General features: G+C 37.3%; 2 long non-coding RNA genes and 2 other non-coding genes across 5 annotated transcripts in view; 2 read left to right on the top strand and 2 right to left on the bottom strand.

Annotated features, from left to right (window-relative positions):
- Positions 1–25,356, top strand: part of LOC126911047 (uncharacterized) — a 436,837-nt gene that overhangs the window by 74,364 nt on the left and 337,117 nt on the right. The gene's annotated exons all lie outside the window — the stretch shown is intronic.
- The window catches only part of LOC126911048 (uncharacterized), a 67,279-nt gene that overhangs the window by 38,261 nt on the left and 3,662 nt on the right, over positions 1–25,356 (bottom strand). The gene's annotated exons all lie outside the window — the stretch shown is intronic.
- On the top strand, positions 15,842–15,989 carry LOC118271524 (U12 minor spliceosomal RNA). Its single transcript, XR_004783311.1, has one exon. It is a non-coding gene; the product is annotated as a U12 minor spliceosomal RNA (small nuclear RNA).
- On the bottom strand, positions 16,956–17,103 carry LOC118271527 (U12 minor spliceosomal RNA). Its single transcript, XR_004783313.2, has one exon. It is a non-coding gene; the product is annotated as a U12 minor spliceosomal RNA (small nuclear RNA).

Genomic DNA, 25,356 nt, shown 5'->3' with positions numbered 1-25,356 from the left:
TCATGTGTTTGCAAACAAACACGATGTTGGAACAAATCCTTGTGTGGGACAATGTTTTTTTTTCAAGGATTATTTGTTAAAAATCAGTGCACGTGTTTCTATAGCATCATGAAGAGACATTTTCTACGAAAGCTAATGCTAAATACTTTGCTAGCAAAACGCAATGAACAAAGATAGGTACTAGTTATTTTCTAGCCGTCCAGGATAATTTAAAACCATGACCGGAGATTTAAAATCAAAATCTCTACTTACCTTAATTATAATGCAAAAAATATACTGGCATAAATTACACGGATTGCGTATTCATTCAGCGTACTGAATAACGGATAATAGCAGACGGGTTTCGGGACTGCTTTTCCAGAGTCAAAGTCAAAAAAGGCCGGCAACGCACCTGTGACTCCTCTGGCGTTGCATAGGCGGCGCTGTTCGCTTACCATCAGGTGACCCGTCTGCTAATTTGACCCGTATTCCATAAAAAACATGTTTTTTTGTTAGTAAGCAATGTAAAAAAACAGCAGAAAATATATAATTTACACTCATGGGGCAACGTTTAAAAAATACTATGGCGACAAAACGAAAACTATATAAAAATAACCAAGCGATGGAGTAGAAAATTAACTTTGGAAAAGAAAGAAGGAAAGAAAACTTGAGAAAATCAAAGCACCCACCAATGGAAGGTAGGGGGGGGGGTGTAGGTAATAGCAATGTTCTCGATTTCGAAGTAAAACGCTCCGGCGAATTGCTACGACCTGTGGTCGACAATTTTCCTTTTACTATAGATCTAGAGATTGGTTCATATGACGTTGGATTTAGAGAAAACTAATATTTTTGACAACAAAGTATATTTATGAGTCTGATGATTGAGTGGTTACAATGTCACAAATATGATTGCCGAGTAAGGGTTGATTTCGGATTAATTCCGCCAGCAGTGTCTGATTCATGGGTTGATCAAAGTATTGTAAGAGGTTCTTGGTTTTTTGAAAATGTTTGTTTAGTAAATATGTAGTTTAGAATTGTACCTACTCGGTCATAGGACTCAAAACCTTATTGACGAAAAACTAAAAAAAAGGGGACTACCCTCAATAGTTAAAGCGTAAACCTCCATTGTTTGAAGTCGGAAAACAAACTTAAAACCTTCTACTAAATAGTAGGCTGAAAACCGCATCAAAATCGCGTACAAACATACATACATAAATACATACAGCTCAAACTGAAAACCTTTATTGAAGGCGTTAAAATGGTTGTGTCTATGAGCTAAGAGTCATATCATAATATAGATCCGCACATAGGCTTTTTAACCAATAAAAACCCTAGGGGTTTTTATTGTTCATGTCGGACACGACAAAAAACCGCGGACAAGAGTTAAGAGTAAATCTACGTAGCTGTCTTCCTCCTAAGGCGATCTTTCTACACGGCACCGTTATCTCAGGCTATCATCTATCAACTCTTACAAGAGAACACGGCTCCTTAATTCTATGAAATCCAAACAAATGTCTCTGTGATGTAGAATTTCAAACTCTAACAGAATATGGTAGGGTGGAAAGTTGAATGTATGGGGTAGATCATTAAAAGAGGATGAGGGACATGATGTATCAGTGGCCGGCATTACACACCGCCCTTTGTATTTGAGGGAATTTACGAGAAAAAGACGATTTCATTACAAACGGTTCGATTTGATTTGAGTTCGCCCTTTCCCGGTAGAGGTGGGATATTTTATTAGGTGGATATTTACGTGTAACTAGATTTTGTACGGTACTTCTCTAATATTATAAATGCGAACATTTTCTACCATCAAGTTGAAAATCATTTGTTTTTTATAACGTCACGCCTTTAATCCCCGAAGGGTTTAGAGGTGCACATTAAACGTAATGCCAATGTTTACAAATTTATGTTGTAAGTCCCATGTAATAGGTAGTGAGCCTATTGCCATATACCGGGCACATTTCCGACTGCTCGGTTGGCGCGGTGGCTGGGCACTCCATGCTTCCCGCACGGAGCACTGATCCACAAATGGTTGTTTCGAAATTTTCGAAATCCTAGTGTGGGGCAACGTTCTATTCAGACTACATGCTACCACTGAGAAATTTATTGAACCTGAAACCCCTTGCCCGGCAGTCGCACTTACAACCACTCGGCCAACGAGGCAGTCAAGTTCAAAATCATCACCATCAATAGTTTGCGACAGACCACTGCACTGTTAAATTATGGGCTTGCTCTACATAAGAAAGTTTACTATCTTCATAAATCCAATTATGACATCTCCTCTTTATATTTGCTTCATGTGTCTTCCAACTTTTGCGTTTTCGTTGCTCTGCTGGGACCACATAGGCCTTTATTGCAATAAATACAAATAATACAGTGGCGTATATGTCGATTCCGGGTTTTTTTGTAGTATAAGCCGGTAAACGACCAGACAGATCACCTGATGGTAAGCAATCGCCGGCCCCCAAGGATACCCGAAACGCCAGAGGCCTTAAAAGTGCGTTGCCGGGCTTATGGGGTTAAGGAATATAAGGGTCGTTGGGAAATCGGGGATTGGGAAGATTAGGCCTCTGGTAACCTCACTCACACAACGAAACACGACGCAAGCGTTGTTTCACGTCGGTTTTCTGTGAGGCTGTGGTTTCACTTCTTTCGAGCCGGCCGATTCTTGCCGAAGCATTGCTCTCTCACACTTATAAGCTATTAATCTAATCCCCACATAGCAATAATAGCACACCTAGGACTAGGGTAGGCAGACATAGTGCCCGCTACGAGTCATTGCGTCTCAACGATGATTGGATCGTCCAAGCACATTGCATCTACATCGATTGGAATGGAGATGCCATAGGTTTGTAGATTAAGTTGTTATCTATACTAATATTATAAAGCTGAAGAGTTAGTTTGTTTGCTTGAACGCGCTAATCTCCGGAACTACTGGTCCGATTAGTTATGGTATATTTATAATGCAGTATGAAAGTATTTACATAAACGTAATAGAATTTGATTTTAAATAGCCTCTTTTTTAAGGGGGCAAAATCATCCAATGTCTTCCCCCGCCTTGGGTGAGGCGAGAGGGTGTATCAGACTCTTACTGACTAAAAACCATCCCGTTCCTACTCCTGCTTTTTAAGCCGGAGCCTCGATAATCCGCAAAGTATTCAGCAGCTTCGGGTTTAAAATAGTATCTTAAAACATTATTATAAAATATAATACTAAAGTTTTTCTGCCACCATGTAACCCAACGTTTAAACTTCGGATTGCACAAACACCGTTTACACAAAGCCGGGGCACCGATTCAATACAAAACAACAAATTGTTTCATCTTATTAAAAAAATAACTAAAACTATACTATAATACAGATATAGACATCTTTTACGATTTGTTTGTTTATCTGTTATCACTTCCAATGGTGTTAAATGCACATTAGCAAATAACGCGATTATAATCTTAGTATGAGTTACTTTGTAAAAAAAAATACGAACAAATAATGTCTTTAATTTTTTTAACACATTGGACGCCGTGGTGGTCACCGGTGACCGACGTTAGCGGAGGATTTGCCTTCAACAGTTTTCTATTGACACTGGCAGTCAAAGACTTAAGCAATAAGGTTTTTTTTTTGTTACTCTATTGGGTGCTACTCCCGCGTAGTTTCACCTACTCTGCTTATCTTCTACTAGTCATAGCGAGATGTTTTATAGCTTATAGCCGTCCTCAATAAATTGACTATACAGCACAGAAATATTTTTTCAAATCGAACCAGAATTGCCAAAGATCAGCGTGTTCAAACAAACAAACTCTTTAGCCCTATATATGAGTGTAGATGTAGTTTAAAAAAAACATTCCGTTAACAACTACAAGTACCAACAGTTGACGAAACGCAAAAGCACTTTGCAGTCTCTTAAATTTTAAATATCACAACGCACACACAGCACGTTAAGCTACCCTTATAGCTACATTTGATCAAAGAATTTCCAACCTTCCCACCTAGATTTAAAGTTGAAAATATATAATAATCGGCCGATGGATATGAATATGCACCATAAACATCAAGCTATACAAAACCAGTTTATCATGGTCTTGCTTTGTATGATATTATCGCACATTCGACGGTCAGTTTACACTGGTTTGCATAGGTTGATATTTAGGCGTGCACACCAGCTGGCTATTTGTGCCCCTCAATAAAAGTCTGCTAAAATAATAAATAAAATTGGCAATAGGGGTGGCAGAGGCACTAGGGAAATGCAGGTAATGTACTCCACAAGGGGGGATGATGCAGGGGGGTAGATAATGCAGGGGGGTGGGGGGAAATGCAAGGGGATGCACAAATTTATTGCATCGTAAACGTCCAATGTAATCCCCTTAAATTGCTGGAGGTGTGGCGTGTGAGGTGATTTGTTTTGTATTGGGATAATTAGTTTTTGTAAGCATAGTTAGTTATTGTTTTGGTACATTTAACACGTAAATGTCAGAACAATACCGCTATATCACCTGTTGTTATCACTATTATTATTTTTTTACAAAATATCTAAAAACTTTATTTCTATTTTTTTGTAGTATAAGTCGGTAAACGAGCTGACGGATCACCAGAGACATTTATTGAGTTAGGAATTTAAAGGTTGTTGGGGAATTGGAAATTGGGAAGATCTGCGAGGAGAGCCTCCGGTAGCCTCACTCACACAATGAAATAAAATGCAAGCGTTATTTCACGTCGGTTGTCTGTGAGGCCGCGGTATTACTCCGGTCGAGCCGGCCCATTCATGCCGAAGCATGGCTCTCCCACACTTGGCTCTTGCTACATAACTTAATTTTCATACCCCGTCATCATCCCTATTGCCAAATCCAAAGTGAAACACAGCAACGTAACAAATCCACCCAAAAAACCACAGGGCACTTACAAAAAAAAAAAACTAGCAAACACATTTTCTCTAACTACCCTCAATGTGACAGAGACCTCAGAAACCACGCAGTGTCGTTCAAACACGACTTTAAGTATCCTTAGCAGACCAACAAACTTAAGTTACACCTGGACACATAAAGTTGGAGACTTAAACAAGTTGTTACAAGTTACAAGTTACACCGTAACTTAGCCCCAAGCTATGGCTCTTGTGTAACTTAAACTTTGTTGCACAACTTCGGATAGACATGTGCATTTACAATTTGATGTTTAAAGCTAAGTTTTTGGGGTTTGGTCAGTCTCCTGGGTTGTCCAGTTTCTCTTGAACTTCATTTGATGATGACTTTGAAGTCGATGGACTAGTAGAAATGTAAACTGTAAATTGTCTTTAGTATATAGTAATTATAAATTGTCTACTATCTTACTAATAGTATGTGTTTGTGTGTATGTTTGTTACTCATCATTATCATCATCATATCAGCCATAAAGCGTCCACTGCTGATCATAGGCCTCCCCCAATGACTTCCAGATAGACCGGTTGGGATGCGACCTGCATTCAGCAGCATACTTATTGTTGAATTATTTAGGTTTAATGAATATATCTGTTAGCTATTCCTGAAATTCATTAACTCATCGACAGAGTATAATTAATTTCACATGAATCATGACCGAAACGTTAAAGCTCAAACATTTTTAATAAAACAGCGAATTCCATATACAATTTTCAGAATTAGTACCATCGTACATTGATACCTTACCTACCCTCATAAATTATATTCCGCATATAATATTCAATCCCGTATTCCCGGAATTACCATTACAATAGCTTTTAAAGTGATTCGTATGCAATAGCAGAATCCGCGCGCCGAATCAGAAAACTCGTGAAAAAAACTGGCGTTACTGGCGCCCAACGTGGGACACAGATTAGTACCATACGGTGTCGTAGATTTATCCAAGTCAACATTTGATAGATCGAGTTAAACATTCGCTAACTTTGTATGACATTCTCCGCAATAAAATGAACCTTATAACCGAAGGAATAGGGGTTATGAAATAGCGAGTCCCATTTGGGCGGCAATAAATCTTTACGTAGGTCTTTTCATTTCGGAATCGAATCCAGTGGATTTGGTGGAGTTATGATATTTGACGTATCTATTCGTTTATTGAAAAAAACAGGGGAAATGATTATTTGAGCAAGTTTCTTACATACTCGTAAGTTATAAAGTATCTAACTTTTTAATAGGCCGGCAACGCACCCGTGACTCCTCTGGTGTTACGGGTGTCCATAGGCGGCGCTGATCGCTTACCATCAGGTGATCCGTCTGCTTGTAGCTGTTAAAATAGCATACAAATTACGGATTATAAAGCTAAACTTTCATTCAATATCCACGTAATGCGGATGCAATGGGCGCTAGTGTTGCAACTCAAGAGTACGAAATTTCACAATATTAATGTCGATCGATCGGAATTGGATTTAAGAGTAAGCCCCGTGGTGCCGCGCAATTAAGTACATGCATGCATTAACAGTGAAATTAATTACGTATGTATATTATCATGAAATCTCAGAATTTTCCATATAACAAATTATATTTAAATTATAATAAATATATTGTACACTTAATACAAATTACACTCTCTTATAAAAGCTCTTTAAATATCAATTTAAAAATAATAACCGAATTAAGCCAATATGTATTCTCGGCACTGTAACTCGAGTAAAACAAACAAATTCCCCTTTCGATATTGTATAAAAGAAAAATAAACATAAAATATTGTTAACGAACACAAATACCGCCATTAATTTGTTACTCATATAAGGCTGAGGTCACAATGGTAGAAAGAAAGAAAGAAAATTTATTTCACACGCCAAAACAAAAAAAAAAAAATTACAAGTAGATATAGTAAAAATTTGACAATTCATGCATTTTGTCTTTTTTTATGGAACACACGTAAACTAGCAGACGTATCACCTCCGCCCATGGATACTTGAGACACCAGAGGCGTTACAAGTGTATTGTCGCGCTTTTGGAGGTTAGGAATTTGAAGATTGTTGGGGAATCGGGATTTGGTCAAAAACTTAAAAACTAAAAATTATATATGTAGAACACTACATACTTACAATGCATCAAAAAAATCGTCCGTATCGACGTCAATAGATCTGTATCACATTTAATATACACGATGTGCAAATGAAATTGGCGTAATAACCACAAACAAACTTAAACCGCTTTTAAACCAACTCGCTAATCGCTGACAACGGGACCGGTGAAAAAGTTACAAAAATGTATATTTCCTGCTCCATTATTCGTCGGGAATCATTAATTCAATGGTTGGGGACGGTGAAAAATTTGTCAAATGCAAATCAAGCTCTCAACAGTCGCGCTCCGAGAGAACGCCCTGTTTATGGCGTGATGTTTATAAATTGTTCGCCTATACACGTCGGTAGACGGGCCACTTTATGTTGCCGTGGTCGGCGATTAAGTTGCTCGATTCCTGAACCTTATATTTAGTTCTTAAAACTAGGTTTTCACCACATTCATTAAAAACAATGTTTAGTCAACCAGCACCTAAGTGATAGTTTTTTTTTTTAGAAATATCATTCTATGACTCCTGCCTTGGGCGAGACACGAGACTGTCAAACTGTCAAAATCTTACTGACTAAAAACCACCCCGTTCCTACTCCTGCTTTTCGAGCCGGAGCCCCGGTAACCGGCTAGGTAGTCCGCAGCTCGGGATCAGGACGTCTTAGGCTAGAAAACAAAAGTGCCTGTTTAAATAATAATATATCTTTGCGTTTTTATTATGCAGATGTTGCAATTTGCAAAAAATATGTCGATGACAAAACTTTCAACATAAATGTAGCAAAGCATACTGCTACCGCTGACCACATTTACCCCGACACCAGTTAAAGGGGCTTTATAACATTAAATTTAATAAAATATGTACTGCTATGTCCCCTCAGAGAATAAAAATGGGGTCTATTTATGGAAATTGTGCAATGAAACAAAATTACATTTAAAATGCAATAGTGTAGTCGAGGGTCATTGCTAAAAGTAGCCAGTCTAGCTAGGTACTGAAAATAAAAGTAGCTAGTATGCCTCCACAGATGGGGCCCAGTAGAGCTGATGCCTGATCTGGAGCTGCAGACTACCTAGCCCCCCTTTACCGGGGCTCCGCCTGCCTGACACTCCCTCTCGCCTCGCCCATGGCGGGAGAAGTAGTTGGATGATTTCCTCCCCTTAAAAAAAGCCAGTCTACCTAGGTACTAAAATAAAAGTAACCAGTCTTCCCAGGTACTGAAAATTTAAATTATCACGAAATAGGTTTGCCTTTTCACCACACGATAAAAGGATTTCGTGATATTAATTAAATATCCATTTAGGTCATTCAGACTTTAATAACTTGGCAAAATGAACAAAACTAACACAATTTTATTTAAAGCTAAATTTAAAAGCTAGCTAATTTTTACCCTATTGTAGGAAGGCTATCTATCTATTAAGACTAGACTTAATTGGTCCCAATCATACATTTAATGTATTTTGGTTACTTAACCCAATCCTTATAGCAATTATTTTCGATATAAAATCGTTACTAATTAATAGTTTAAGAAATCATTAAATGTCTCTGAGTGAGGCTGTTAGACTTATAAAATTCTTAATTTTAAGGATGCTTTGACGACCAACAATAACCTAGGATTCGAACACTTGTCCTTTGTGACTATAGCTTGACAGTCACAATTGCTGCCACTCTACCAACGGCACAGTCCAGAACAACATTATAAACATAATAACAGTCCAGAACAACATTATAACATAAATAAATAAATAAAACTTAAAAATAAATAAATAAATAAATAAAAAAACATTCATTACTACGAAGCAGCCAGAGGCGCCTAGATTCTTCAAAAGATTTGACTTTTAAATTCATTTTAAGTCCAAGACACTGAATTAAAACAACAGAATGTCGTTCAAAATATCCTTTAATCATGTTTCTCTATAAAACTTCACGACCACATCAAGAAAGGGGCTGGTACACTAGCAAGCCCACCACAATTCGGTTCCGTAATGATCAAAGCATCGCCTGTTTTATTACTCGTCCCTACTTTGAGTGCGGCGCGATCAAATGTACGGCAAAGAGTATTTATTTATGTTGAAGATGCGATATACGTTTGGTACTGTTCGTTGAGTCGTACTTCATTACAATTTTTATAGGAAATGCGATATACGGATCACTTGATGGTAAGCAATCGGCATCGCATACACACTTGCAACATTAGAGTGAGTTTTTTTTTATGAAATAGGTCGGTAAATGAGGAGACGGATCACCTGATGGTAAGCAATCGCCGCCGCCGATGGACACCCAAAACACCGGAAGCTTTACAAGTTCGTTACCGGCTTTTTGCAGGTAAGACATTTAAGGCTGTTGAGGAATCGGGGATAGGGAAAATTAGGACTCCGGTAACCTCACTCACACAACAAAACATATGGTATTGATGGTATCACTCCGGTCGAGCCAGCCCATTCGTGCCAAAGCATGGTTCTCCCACACTTAAATCTTACACCGACATTAGTAAAATGTTTAATAACACCAAGTTAAATACCATTAACATTGATTATTGTACCTAAAAACACAATTGAACCGCATCTACACTCCACTTAATCTATGTCCCAAACACAACCTATAAATAGCATCACCATCGGTGCATTAAACACACAGATCATTTACACTAACCGAATTCAATTCAAACAACTCTGTGCAGTTGGGCGTAAAAATAACTTTATTTTCTCTACCCTTCCGCGATAGAAATAGTATGCGGAAGATCTTCTATGTATGTATGTAGGAATAAAGTAAATAAATTGTCGAGTAATGTGAATTGATTCGATGTGTGGAACTTATGTTCATTACAGAACTGGAAAATAAATGTTTGTACTTAATAATATGTAATGTCCACCGTCGGACTAACGATGAAGAGTTTTTTTTATAACGTCACGTCTTTAATCCCCGAAGGGTTAGGCAGAGGTGCACATTATGGCACATAATGCCAATGTACACCCACATTTCACAATTTTGTAAGTCCCGTGTAGGTAATAGGTGGTAAGCCTATTCCAGACTCCGTGCTACCACTGAGAAATTTTCGAAAACAAGAAAAAAACCCCAGTGGTACTTCGCCCGACCCGGGAATTGAACCCGAGACCCCTTGCCCGGACCACTTGCAACCACTCGGCCAACGAGGCAGTCGAAACTGCTACTCTCTCTAAGAACAAGAAGCATACATAGTACAGATCAACACCTTGTTTATCCAGCTCCTCATCCCATTATGATGACAAAAATAAAACTGGCCCCAACAAAACAAAGCTAGACGTTAATTATTATGTTATCGGCTTACTCAGTGTACGCCGTACGACGCGGCGATTGTCGCGCTGCTACTTACAATCGCCGCGTCGTGTGTCGCGGAATGCTGCTCATGAATATGAGCCTCTAGCATGGCTTGAAACTAGTCGAGTTCCTCGTCAAAACAGTACGTGAGTAAGCCGATAACATAATAATTAATTTAGTATGTCTCACGAAAGTTATAATAAAATAAAAGCTAGACGTTAACTGTCCGGTGGGATGTTCAAATTCTGCGCACGTAGACGACACAGTAGAACTAATTGTTTACTGTTAAACTAATTACTGTGGTACTTGGCATCTAGTTAATTTTCAGTTCAGTGTTACTGGCCATTTGTCTCTTGTTGTCACACGGAGGCAGATATCCGGAGCTGTGACCTAACTAGTGGGTTAACCGGGGATCCGGCTTGAAAAGCAGGAGTAGGAACGGGGTGGAGTTTAGTCAGTAAGAGACTGACTCTCCCTCTCACCTCGCCTGAAGCGAGAGAAGTCATTGGATGATTACCGCTTAAAAAAAAACAGGAGGCAGATGGATTTTCTAGCCTTAAGAATCAGATATTTTTATTTCAAATAGACCAGGACGGCACTTTTGAACATCAAAGCAAATATAATAATATTAATAATGTCTGTCTGTCGGTCAGTTCTTTAGTGATGATGATGATGATGATGATATCGACAGACGGATCACCTAATGGTAAGCTTCGCCGCCCATAGACACCCGCAACACCAGAGGAGTTACATGTGCATTGCCGATCTTGGAGTTAGGGATTTGGGGATTGGAGATCATTTCATAGAAGCTACAGTTTGGGCTATGCCTACCACCGTTACTCTTCCCGCGGGTATTGTATGCTATAACCACAGTAAAGTACCATATAATACTTATTATTATTACTGACGAACCACAAAGCATCCATAAAAATCCTTTAGAATGAAATAACCTGTAAAATACATATTTTCATGACAAAAATAAACTTATTTACGCGATATTTGCCAATATCCCGCGTATTACCAATAAAATCATGTGAAATTGAAAGAATTTACAACATGTGGGGGGTAAAATTTTACTTTTACTTACCTCAAAACCCGTTCTAAAGCCCGATGTATATTAATATCGTAAATTTTTACGTTCGTACTAAATTTTTGAGATATTTTTTATGTCAAATATGTGATCTTGTCGGTGTCGTGTCGTTTCGAGTAAAGTGCTTACAAGATTAATATTTTAAAATTAGTATTTAGATGTGTGTTAGTGTGCTACTAGATAACGCCAAAACGGCTCAACGGATCTTGATAAACCTTGGCATAGATACTGGGGCCTTAGTCTGCTATTACAATTGTGTCAGAATGGTCGATCACTGAGCAGTGCGAGAGGGACGGAGTTATACAACCTACATAGCTCCGTCCCTCTTGCACTGATATGATCATTCTGTAATTTCTGAGGATAACAGTCGATTATACTTTGATGTATGAATGTAATTGAAGTTAAAAAGAAGTAGGTAATCTATTTCTGTATATATGTATATGCTCAAGTCGAATAACGACTTAAACAAAGGTTTTTAATCAAAAACTGAGACTACTTATCATTATCTTCAACTGAATGACGGCCACGCTGAAACATTGCTGTTTGCCTTAGGAATATAATCCGACTTAGATTAAATTCGGTAATAGATTGTATTTTTTTATGGTATAAGCCTGTAAACGAGCATATGGATCACCTGATAATAAGCAATCGCCGCAAGCCATAGACACCCGAAACATCACAGGCTTTACAAATTCTTTGCCGGCCTTTTGGGGGTTAGGAATTTAATGGTTGTTGGGGAAACGGGGATTGTAATTTCGGAACATACATGAACATAAAACTTAAAACAAATCACTGTTATGTTTTTTATTAACAGTATATTATAACATTAAAATCATACGCATAAACACTTAGTAGCTACTCCTAAGTCAGTTTAACCCAACAAAAAGGTGTTAAACCCTCTTTGTTACAGTTATTTTTGCTCTGGTTTTCCCATGTACGTGTATATCATCATTTCGGTCCTGTGCAAATTGCAGGGCGCTGTGGTCGGCGGGGGCTCCCTCGGCTAATTAACCGTGGTCGGCTAGTCTGCTCTACAACCCTTATTTAGAGCTAGGAAAATAGCGATTTGTGTGGAGATATTTTGATGTTCTTTAGTTCTATGTTTAATGCTTTTTTTTAATACAAGACAATTTCAACAAAAATAACGTATGTTCATAATTTACCTATAACTTTCGTGAGACATACTAAATTAATTATTATGTGTTTCGGCTTATTCACTGCAACTGCTACATTAACAGCGCGACAGTCGCCGTGTCGTATAGCGGAATGTTGCACATGAATGTGAGCCTCTAGAATGGCTTGAAACTTGTCGAGTTTCTCGTCATTTGAAATAAATGCTTTGACTTTGACTTTGACTTGTCGAGTTTCTCGTCAAAAAACTACACGAGTGAGCCGAAACACAATATTTGTCCTTGCGAGAAATTAAAAACGTGATTCTAATGATAATAAAAAAATAATACATTGGGGTTTTTACTCGTTCTTATAGTTATAAGAATCTACAATTTCGAAGGAGTAGCTAGTTACTAAAGGACAGACAGAAATACACTTTGATAACACTAAATTTTAAGGCACTTTTATCTTATTCAACCCCTTTTTTAGACCAATTAAAACATTTTAACATTTAACTTTAAAAAACTACTGATACTATAATTCACACACGTCGCTTTTAAAGCCCCAAATAACACAACACCATGAATTTATTTAATTGTGTAGGTAAGTGAGTGTTGAATTTTGTTGGAAATTACTCCAAATTACACGTTCACACGACACTGCTACCTGCGTGCCGAGTGGCGAGCCCTGGATGTCTGTCATAATATTTAGATTAAGGTATGCAACTCATTTCACCATTAGAATTAACTTGTGGGGTTAAAATGTTACCTAAAATTTTGCTAAGGGTTGTAAAAAACTGTACACTGTACAGTGATTGCGTAATGTGAGGTAAATGTAGATTCACTGTTTACTAGAGGGCTTATTACGAGTTTGTTTTACATTTAATGAGATCGAAACGAGAGCGCGTTCGGTACTTTGATTGGTTGGTTCAAATTCAAGCAAAAGTAAAGCAAACTCGTACTAATACTATTATGTCATTGCGATTGTGTGTGTGTGTGTGTAATCTAATGTTAAGTAGGAAATTGATTACATAAAATAACACAACTTGTTGGTCTCATGATATAATAACATAGGACATACGACGACGATTGCACGGTTGGAGCGGTGGCTGGCTAGCTGCTGTGCCCGTGCAACGTGTAGCGGTTTCAATTCCTTCACGGAGCAATACTCTGTGACCGTCAAATTCTTGTTCCGGGTCTGGGTGTCATGTGTATGTGCACTTATATGATTGTAAACACACCCACGACACAGGAGAAAATCCTAGTGTGGCGCAACGTTTTATATGGATGGAATAATTTTATTATAACTGCAAAGTGACTGACAGTGGTTTCATATGAAAAGATCAAGATCAGTAGTGTGCATATTAGTCTATGTCCAGCATTGACTATGAATTTAACTTCTGATTATTTTTATTTTTATAATATAAGCTCGTAAACGAGCAGACGTATCACCTGATGGTAAGCAATCGCCGCCGCCAATGGACACCCGCAACACCAGAGGCGGTACAATGAAACTTCTAAACGAATTTTGATGTAGTATACTGACAGGATAGGAGATGACTAGAGCGATAGCACTTATAATCCCACGGGAACGCGGGAAGCTGCTGGCAGAAGCTAGAATAAAATAGCTATACTAAGGATTTTTTTTATATTAACACATGCGAAGCCACAGCCAAAAACTAGTTCTCTAATAATCTAAATACACTAAACAATAACCTAACACTACTCTGATTATTATAATTTAATCGGTCAAGTACCTATGTCTACCATTGTTGGCCAAGTCGGCGCCAGACAACCATAAAATAAATTCTAAGGCGTACGACTTAGGATTCAGTTAGGCACGCACGTATTACCGGCCTAAACTAAGTCCTAGCGGGTCCAGCCTAGAATTATAAACTAAACACATAGAGTAGAATGTTTTGCAGATGTCCAATGACTTTAATGAAATTCATTTTATAATAGTAATTATTAAGATACATACCGACATACAAGTATTGCTAGGCATTTTTCGGTTTTTCGAAAATTTCTCAGTTGTGGCAAGGAGTCTTTAATTGTGCTCTGTATATGGCAATAGGTTCACCACCTATTACATGGGACTAACAACATAAATTGTGAAAAGTAAGTGTACATTGTACAGTGGTATTATGTGCCATAATGTGCACCTCTGCCTACCCCTTCGGGGATTAAAGGCGTGACGATATGTATGTATGTACCAACATACATAACCTGACAGCTGTCTCCCATGGGAGTAGGCAGAGATAATGGGACGTCAATTGTTACGAATCTAACATACCCGTTACACATTATCAACCGCTAATAGGTTGAGAGTACTTGTAATTTGGCCCTTTCTTAATATATCGCTAATCTGGTCGATTTATATCGTCCGATATATATGTATTATAGTGGTTAAATTACAAATTCTTAAGACAGTGGTAAGTATACAAGACAAAGTATAATGCATTTGTTACCACCGCTACTCTTGCCGTGGGTACACAGGACACGGCTCTGAAGCCGCGTACGAGACGACATGCGACACTTGACAGAGACCAGGCTGTTGCGGTTTCTGATAAATCTGAACCCTTTAAACAGGTATATCACCATCGCCAAGTGTTTCGCCATTTACTAAGTGTGGTGATTTATGATTACTTAATCATGATAAACTTTTTAATGAGCGATATTGCCTGTCGAGCGTGGTGATTATGGCTAATTATTATTCATGTAAGGATTTTTATTATACGGTAACTATATTTCCTATTAGGACGTCAAACAGTAATTTGTAACTTAATTGGAATAAAAAAATACCACAAAAAACTATTACATTTATAAAAAATAACTAAAAATCACGGTTTACACGTATTAAACAGAGATCTTTATCGTAATTTTTAGTTAATTTAGTATGTCTCAAGATTAGTTATTATAAAAATATACATATAATATAACATTAATCTTTTAATCAGTCATTTTATTAGACATACTGCATATAATTACACTGTGTTTAACCTTTAACTACAGCGAGGGAAGTAACGGGACACCATTGTTTAGCCAATAAGGATACATTTATGCCCTAACGGAATGCCTTAGGAATGGAATATTTGTACTGATTATAATGCATGCCCTGTTTCTATACTAGATTGGCATTAGGTTAGAGCAAAGAATTTTATCAAAAAAAAAAAATAACAGAATTGACAAATGTCAAAAATTGCACATTAAGTTCGCAATAGAATTTGGAATTAATTTCGGAATTCAAGTAACAAAACAGTACAACAGAAAATGTCAGAGTTGTCCCATAGCTCGATAGATGGCGTTGATCAATTCCGTAGTTTTCCTGAATCGCGCTATGGTTTCGTTCCGCCCGCAGTATAAGTACCGAGCGAGCGCGCCCAGTCGTCGTGCCTCAATCTATTGAGTAAGGAAATTATTGGGCCTTGGTGACTCTTGGCAATGTCCTGTTAGGGCGAAACTATTTTTGAAAGGCACAGGTCGTCCCGCGGACTGCTCACCTACTTTGTGCGCGGTCTCGGTGAAGCGATCTCGCCGTATTATACATAAAAAAATATGGGAAAAAATACCACGTGAGAGAAATGTCGTCTAAGACAATCGGCGAGGCGTCACCGCTTCATGGTAGATATCCCACCCACTCGCTCGAAGCGCTTCGCTTCAAGCTTCCTTGTGTAAACTGCTAGGAAGTGGGACTCCTTGCCGGAGTCTGTGTTTCCTGATGGGTATAACCTGGGTGTCTGCAAGGCCCGAGTGAATAGGTTGCTTATGGGCAGACGTGCTCCACCGTAGGCGCATCATCACTTACTCTAAGTACATCAGGTGAGATAGCGGCCAAACGTCGACACATTAAATGTAAAAAAAAATGTCGTCTGTGACTATGGAAAATATTTATACATATCACAACTGCAGTCCAGTTCATGTCTCCAGTGACTAAATATAAACTAGAGTAAACATTCATTATAAAAAATAGGTCTCTATTCTAATCACATCACACTAATAATATTACAAAATGTGAAAGTTAGGATGTTTGTCGGAAACGTTGAAACCACTTAACTTAATTTGATAAAATTTGGTACACAGACAGGATATAAAGATACTTTACATCCCATAGAAAAGTGGGTGAAGCCGCGGGTAGAAGCTAATAACGTGTAAATAAAAAAATATTTATTACTATGAAACAAGGCTATTTAGAAATACCTAAATATTATATAGGTTAGTCAGAACGACTAAAAATAATGAAAAACGTATGATGTAAAATAGCAACAAAACACACATTGCTGCAAAAATGCTATAATTACTGCAGCAGGCGCTCGAATTACATAACTTTAAATGAAAACTGCGTAATAATAGATTTATATTTTATTTTTTATTATCAGTAGTGTGACCTAATTTCTATACACATCTAGATTCAGTATTATTTATGTTTAATATTCACAGAATATAGTTCTGCAGTGTCAGCGCATTGCGTGGTATTTTTTTAAACATTTATTTTCATGTATAATACGGCGAGATCGCTTCACCGAGACCGCGCACAAAGTAGGTGAGCAGTCCGCGGGACGACCTGTGCCTTTCAAAAATAGTTTCGCCCTAACAGGACATTGCCAAGAGTCACCAAGGCCCAATAATTTCCTTACTCAATAGATTGAGGCACGACGACTGAGCGCGCTCGCTCGGTATTTATACTCCGGGCGGAACGAAACCATAGCGCGATTCAGGAAAACTACGGAATTGATCAACGCCATCTATCGAGCTATGAGACAACTCTAGTACTATCATTTGTTTGATAGGTTGATTAAAAATAGCGCGTAATGAAATTGGGTATTTTTATCAACAGTGTCGAGTATTCAATACGATAAAATATTTAAAAAAAAATGGTTACACTTTAATTACTTTACTCTACACTACAAAAAGTGAGGTTAATAATACATTTTATTCTGTTATCACCATACAATGGCAATGATAAAAACATGTTTAGCTTATTCCAATAATAATTGAATCGGTGTGGTGGCTGGGCATTCCCACATGGAGCAATTATTTATGTGATCAACAAATAATTGTTGTTTCGGGTCTGGGTGTCATGTGTATGTTTGTAAACGCACCCACGACACAGGATCAAATCCTTCTTTTTTTAAAAACAATATCGAACCTTCTTAACAACTTACCGCCGCACTCAGAATAATTTCATCGTTACTTAACCCAGTCTTTAGTAATTGTTTTCGGAACAATATCGTTACTAAGGAATAGTTTAAGAAATCATTAAATGAGTGTGAGTATGGCAGTTAGTCTATAAAAAAAATCAACAATCCTTTTGTCTAATGACTTTGAATGGACAAGTTACAGAAGTCCAAGTTTGTCATTATAACTATAGGATCCCAGAGCAGGACTCCTTTGATAAACATTGGCCATGGGGCTCCGGCCACGGCCAACTATAGTTCACTTCCTGGACGCTATCACTTAACCACATCTATTATTAAAGTTAGGCAACACAGAACTTCGGGGTTATATTTAAACTTGCTATCATGACTAGTCTATAAAGGGAATACAGAGGTAGGTTTTGAGTCCAAATTGTCATTCAATTAGACCACGAAGGCACATTTGAAAGTGTCAGTCTGTCTGTCAGTTCCTCTATTGCAGGGTTTTTTTAAAGTTGGGTACGCGAACCCCTAGGGTTTCGCCATGCTACAGCAGAGGGTTCACGACAAGATTTACGTAATGGTAGCTTATGTGAGAGTGAGTTTTCACACCTGGTCATGATAAAAACTAAATACTTGATATTAAGTCAGAATTGAGGTTAAAAATGTACACAATTACTCCTTACATTGAATCCATTGGTGACAAGAATCAAGCACACTTTAAGTATGTGTCACCTTTTATTCAAAGAAAAACCATATTTTCTTCAACAGTCAAATTTATTTTGGGGAGTTAGTTAGTAAGTTGTTTCGTTGATCCAAAAGTAAGCCTGGTCTAGTGAAGCTATTTGCTCGATCCAAACTGTAGATTCCTATGAAGAAGAACGAGTAAGAAACTACATAGGTTACTCTTTTTCAATCAAGTTCACTATAAATTTCTTAGTTACATTGTTTCGTTAGTTTAATTATGTGAGCCGGGGTCCCGGTGAAATATTATAGTAGCCCTTATTGAGATTTTTAAAAAAACATTATAATATTAAAATTAATTGCCTTAAAAGGTTTTGAAAGAAACTGTTTAAGTTATTGTTAACAGTTAAGTAAAAATCAATAGGTTCGAGGTTTAAAGGGATGCCAGTACGTAGCTACCATCAGGTTAAGCGGAGATTAGTTGGGATTACTGTCTTATAATATTAAGTGTCAGTGTCAGGACTTCTTAAGTAGCCAGTAATATTTGTTGCTTATAACTATCAGGTTATTTTAGATTTTCTATATAATTTTATAATCGATTGATATTGTGGCGACATATGACTTGACAAGAGACAGATGACAGAAGTCGCACATATAGACGATCGACAAGCAAATCAACGGTTGACGTCATAAATCATATATCGCTCATATGAAGTTTACATGCGAATAAACATGGGTAGAAAATTGCAGCATAGTATATTACAGGTTTTGTGTTACTACTGAGAAGTTTTCGATAAAGCCCAGTCATACTTTGCCGGACCTGGGAATCGAACCCGAGACTCCTTGCCCGGTAGTCGCACTTGTGACCACTCGACCAACGAGGCAGTCTACTAATAGTTCTCGCAGTTAATATACTTTTGCAGGTATTATACACGAATCAATGTTGATTTAAAAACTTGTCATGGATATTTGTTTTGACTTTAGCCTCTTAAATCAATATCTAGGTACCTTACTCTGAGCATCTTACAAAAAGACATATATTACATACATAAGTACTTCTTCCAATATACGTAAAAAGCTGGAAATACTGTAAACAATCCAAATAGGCTACTCATGAAACAACGTAACTAATATAGAATTCAGGAACATTTTGTTTTTGCCAAAACTTTAAGCAAGTTTCATGATTACTTTATGTTCAATACAGAGTTGGAATACTCACATAGACTTATACCTATTATTGTTATCGAAATTACATGAAAAAAAAGGGAATAAAATCAGTAATTGACTGCACGATTGGTGCAGTGGCTAGGCAACTGGCTGTATCGAATGCTGGATTTATTCTCGCACAGGAGACTGTGTGATCCACAAATAATTGTTTCGGGTCTGGGTGTCATGTGTAAGTGAACTGTATTTTAAATGTAAGCCATGTACGCCAGGATCTATAGTAGATACAACCATAAACATACCGGAACACAGGAATATGAATAGTCTTGGATCACGCAACGAAATAAATCAGAAGATATTATTAGAGGAGAAGAAAAAGAAAACAATCGTTTGCACTTCACTTGGTTATAATCACATGGTAAGTATATGGGCGTCTCTGCGTATCACAACTCAACAATTAGAACATAATTAAATGAAACACGTTTAAAGCGACAATAAAATCCTCGAACACTTAACACAGCAGACACCAGCACGAGAAGCTATCCCAAACTAGTAATATTGTTACACAAATAAAAACTCTATTACTTTGGCAATAAATTCAAAAATCGTTTAAAGGACACCCTGACTGACTAAGAAGGATTACATTCATTCAATTACATTAATGCATTATCAGTTTTATTGTTTCTACAATAAAGTCGAAAATCCTATGAAAACATTAACTAAATCGGGTACTTTGATATGCTGTTAACTACATTTTACTATTTATTTAACTATCGCCCCTCTTACGGAAAGCGTAACTAAGTAGCACTAAAGATTGAAACCAACAAACTCATTTCTTGGTTAAATTTAACCCACTAATTAGAACCTGTTAACTGCATATAAAGCAGACTGTTGCATTACCTTTAAGTAATTGGTAACTGACAGATATCTTCCAGTTTTGTTTTGAAAGAGTTATTTTATTTTAAAACTATTTTTACTTAAGTATTCGTTTTGTAAGTGTAGGGAGATTAAAAGTACACGGAGCTGTGCACTACCTAGGGTTTACCGGGGCTCCGGCTCGAAAAGCAGGAGAAGTCACGGTGTGGGTTTTAGTCAGTAAGAGTTTAACACTTCCTCTCGCTTCGTCCAAGGCGGGAGAAGTCATAGTATGTTCGACGATACCGAGGCTCAGTCCTATCAGCCCTACTGGGCCCAATCTGTGGGGGTCTGATGGTTCATCAATACTTTACTTAAGTAATCCGTGAATCGAAACCAAGATCCTTAGGTAAGCAGTCATATTCACGGCCATTTGACCAAAGACGCAGTCTAATTAGTAAAAACAATATCACAATTAAATTATTACCGTGACACTTATTCAACGATAACACAGACGTACAATCCAGCCCTACAATTATGTAACTAATCACCAAAAACATTTGAATCGCCCGAGATTTTTAATATAGCAACCCTCATGAATACAGATAGACGGATAAAATAAAAAAGTATAATTTTGATTTACCGTGTGAATAAACGTGATTTAATATTTAATTATGCGACAAATGTGATTTATACCCCAAGTCCTTATTAACGCGTGTATTGTGACAGCTGACATACGGGTAAAATGGCCGCCGAACGCGGATGCGTGGTTGAAACCAATTTTCGTAAAAAAAAAAGTGCGTTTATTTATATTATATGAATATAGCTTCTGCTCGCGACTTCGTCCGCGGAAAATTAAAAAAAGTAGGGTTGTACTACCCCTAACATTTAGGGGGATGAAAAATAGATGTTGGCCGATTCTCATAGATACCGGATAAGCACAAAAATTTCATCAAAATCGGTCAAGCCGTTTCGGAGGAGTATGGCAACGAAAACTGTGACACGAGAATTTTATATACATATTAGATGACAAAACCCTAGGCTGCAGAGCGTGCCAAACAATTATACAAACATACATACTCTCGAAAAATATAACCCTCCTTCTGGCGCAGTCGGGTAAAAAAAGCTTCTTTATAGCATTTATTTCAACAAAACCACATGTAGATACTTTTGAAACGTTTAAAAATAGATTTGTCCGTCAGGCTATCAGTCAGTGAAGTTAGGCGTTCGTTCTAATAAATGTAGATATACTTAATCGTAGGGAAAAAGAAGCAAGAAACTCCATAATTGGTGTTACAGAATTCTTGCAAGTGCATACAAATATGTGTTATGTCTTTCCAGTTGGAATTAGGATTATTCATGACCACCAAGCCGTAAACCGAAGTTTATAATAAATATTTTTAACTACTACTTATTACTAAATTTTATTACTACTTATAATTATAATAACTATCGTGAGACATACTAAATTAACTAAAAACAACGGTTTATTCACATAAATATATTAAAAAAACTCCACTAGTTTCGAACCAAGAGCATACTCCATTTTAAAAGGCTACGGCAACGTACCCGTGACTCCTCTGGTGTTGCGGGTGTCCATGGACTGCGCTGATCGCTTACTGATCGGTGATTCGTTTGCTCGATTGCCACCTATTCCATAAAAAAGGCTCGACGATGAGGAAGCGCCCCTGTGTCATTTATACTTAATATTAGTAAGGGTGTTGAAAATGCTGCCCATCCGTCGCGCCCGTGTGTCAAAGCAACGCATTACATCTCATTATAAGTTATTATGTCACCCGTCACAGATTTATGGCCGACAAAATTAAATATTTACAACTCGTTAGCCAATTAATCATTATCGTGTGACGTTTATCTAATGCTGTAATGACATATTGTCTGTTTGAAACTGTTATCTGTTAAATAAATTGAAATCCATTCAGTAGTTTCAGCGTGACAAACACAAACTTTCACATTTATAATATTAAGTGTGGGAGAGCCATGCTTTGGCACTGCTGGGCCGGCTCGACTGGAGTGATACCACGGCCGCACAGAAAAACGCTTGCGTTGTTCGAAAATTCCCTTCCCAATCTTCTCAATTTCCCAACAACCCTTAAATTCCTAACCCCCAAAGGCCGGCAACGTAACGCCACTGGTGTTCCGGGTGGCCATGAGCCTTGCCATCAGGTGATCTGCAGTACAAGTAAAAAATTAATTGTGATTATTGACACAATTTTTTTTCGTTATACCAAATCTCCTAAGACACATTTATCCAATTTTATTCATACATACATATGTACATACATAACATATCACGCCTTTAACCCCCGAAGGGGTAGGCAGAGGCGCACATTATGGCATGTAATGCCACTTTAAAATGTACACCCACTTTTCACAATTTATGTTGTAAGTCCCATGTAATAGGTGGTGAGCCTATTGCCATATACCGAGCACATTTCCAGACTCCGTGCTGCCACTGAGAAATTTTTGAAAAACCGAAAAATGCCCAGTAATACTTCGCCCGACCCGGGAATCGAACCCGAGACCTCATGTTCGGCAGTCGCACTTGCGACCACTCGACCAACGAGGCAGCAATTTTATTCACATTATGATAAACTTGGCAATGCTCTACCATGCACAAAAGCAGATGTCAGTTACCAATTTATATTAAAAAATAACGAATGCGTAAGAGTCTGTTTTCTCTTAATTTTATAAAACTTCTCAATTTATATGTTTTTAAACGGACATAAATTTTAATTGGCTGTTCATACCATTAAATTTTCGTAAAAACGTTTCATATTTTTATAGCTTTTTAATGGACGTGGAGATTTATTAAATACATGAATCTTTCGTGTATAATCTTTTGATGATGTATGTGTCTAGAGAGGCTGGTTGTGTTGGTACTTATCTATAGTAATTGGGGTATAGTTAGATTAAAATATATGTAAAGAAAATATATTTCTTTAATTCAATACTTTTTAATTTATAGTAAAAGTCATAGTTTTGGTTTATGTTTGATTTTGAATGTGATGGAAGTTGTCAATTGTCATGTTATGTTATGAAAACTGTAATTGAATATATTTTGTGATAAACGATTTAAATAGGTGAAAAATAAACTTAAATGTCGTTTCTTCATTTTCAGGTGAGGATTTTATTATAGTATGTACATAATTAAGATGTTTTCTTTATTAAGTAAATAACAAAATAAAACTTCATTTTCAGAAGCAACACACGAGTTTATTTAAAGCCATAAAAGATAAAGTCTTATATATATACTAAAATCATGAGTCGAGGTAATGAGCAGAAATATCTGTAGAGACACCATTCTACTTACTTCTATAGTATTTTAGAAAAGCCGAAACATAGCAACCGTTAACAGCCCTTTGCCCGACATGGGAATCGAACCCTGAGTAAGATCCTCTGCTGGACAGTCACACAGTGCCCACAGCACTCGATCAACACTTTCTATACCAATATTAATGTAGATTTACTCTCCACATCATATAGTGTTCTATTGTCTCTGCCTACCCCCAAATCGGAGACAGACGTGAGGTTATGTATGTATGTATGTATTTACTATCCATATTACACTATTAAAAAACCTGTATGTACTTTAGAATCGATGTGTAAAATAATTAAGTATGTATGCAAATTGAGCCCACAGGGCAGTATTACTCGCCACACGGTACACTGAGTTTAAAAAATTAAGTAAGTTACTGTAAACCGCAGCTCAACCAACGATAATCGACTATATGGATTATCAACTCTATTTCTGATATGCAATAAGGTTGAGGTTTGATTGAATAAAGATATATTGGGATAGCTTGTTATATACACATTTGTCCGTACTGAATAATTTGCAAGCTGTTGACGATTATTTTAAAATCTGTAACAAAAAATACTATACGTACTTATTCATTCACCCCTATGGTTATAACGTATTCTCTTCATGATTGTAGGCCCCCAGGTTGGCTTGAAATTAGTCGAGTTACCTCGTCGAACAGTGACGTGACAAAGCCTAATTATTATTCTTATTCAAGATCTTATTTATTTATTTAAAATCACCTTACCGCCGTACTCAGAGTCATTTAATGGTTACTTAACCCAGTCCTTAGCAATAGTTTTCAGAACAAAATCATTACTAAGGAATAGTTTAAGTTTTCATTTAATGTGTCTTAGTACCGTTGTTATACTATAATTACAGAATTTGACCTAATGCAACGTCTAAGAACAAATTAAATCATTAATTAATCCGGGTTCGATTTCCGGGTCGAGCGAAGTACCTATTACTGGGTGTTTTACGGTTTTTCGAAAATTTCTCAGTGGCAGCACGGAGTCTAGAATTGTGTCCAGTATATGGTCATAGGCTCACCCCCTGTTACATGGGACTTATAACACAAATGATGAAAAGTACAGAAAGTACATTGTATAGCGGCATTACGTGTCGTAATGAGCACATCTGCCTACCCCTTCGGGGATAAAAGGCGTGACTTTGTTTGGTTGATCACTAATTAATAATGTCTCAGGATATTTCACCAACCATTTCTTTAACACACTATAAAAATGCCCCTCCAACCCCTTTCTCGACAAAACTCGACAAACTAAATTGTTAGTACTATTTCAGTACGTCCTGAACAAATAATCTAGAAAATTATAGACCTGTTGACGTTAGTATTAGTACTTTAACAGAATTGTCGAGTCTATAATGTCTAGGAACAAAGGGAATCAATTCTTGTCGTTTGATAAATAATTCTATGTGAGCGGTGTAAAGGGTGGCCGATACTGATTGTATGGTTTGATTTTACTAAATATAGATGTTCCTTGATAGGTGTATTTAAAGGTTTTAGGGTGCTTTTCCACCAGAAGTTTGCTATATACAGTTTGCTATGTAGTAAAACTACAAAGATTTAAGTGCTAAGCTGTAAAATTATGTCCGGAGCTGCGGACTATCTAGTGGGTTTATTTTGTTTCAGGGGTGAAAATTATCCAATTACTTCTGTCGCCAGGGCAAGGCGAGAGGGAGTGTCAGACTCTTACTGACTAAAAAACCACCCCGTTCCTACTCCTGCTTG

Source organism: Spodoptera frugiperda, chromosome 9 (assembly GCF_023101765.2).
Source record: "Spodoptera frugiperda isolate SF20-4 chromosome 9, AGI-APGP_CSIRO_Sfru_2.0, whole genome shotgun sequence".
Classification (NCBI taxonomy): Eukaryota; Metazoa; Arthropoda; class Insecta; order Lepidoptera; family Noctuidae; genus Spodoptera; species Spodoptera frugiperda.
Note: the sequence above shows the minus strand (reverse complement) of the source record. Positions and strands in the feature narration are given on the sequence as shown.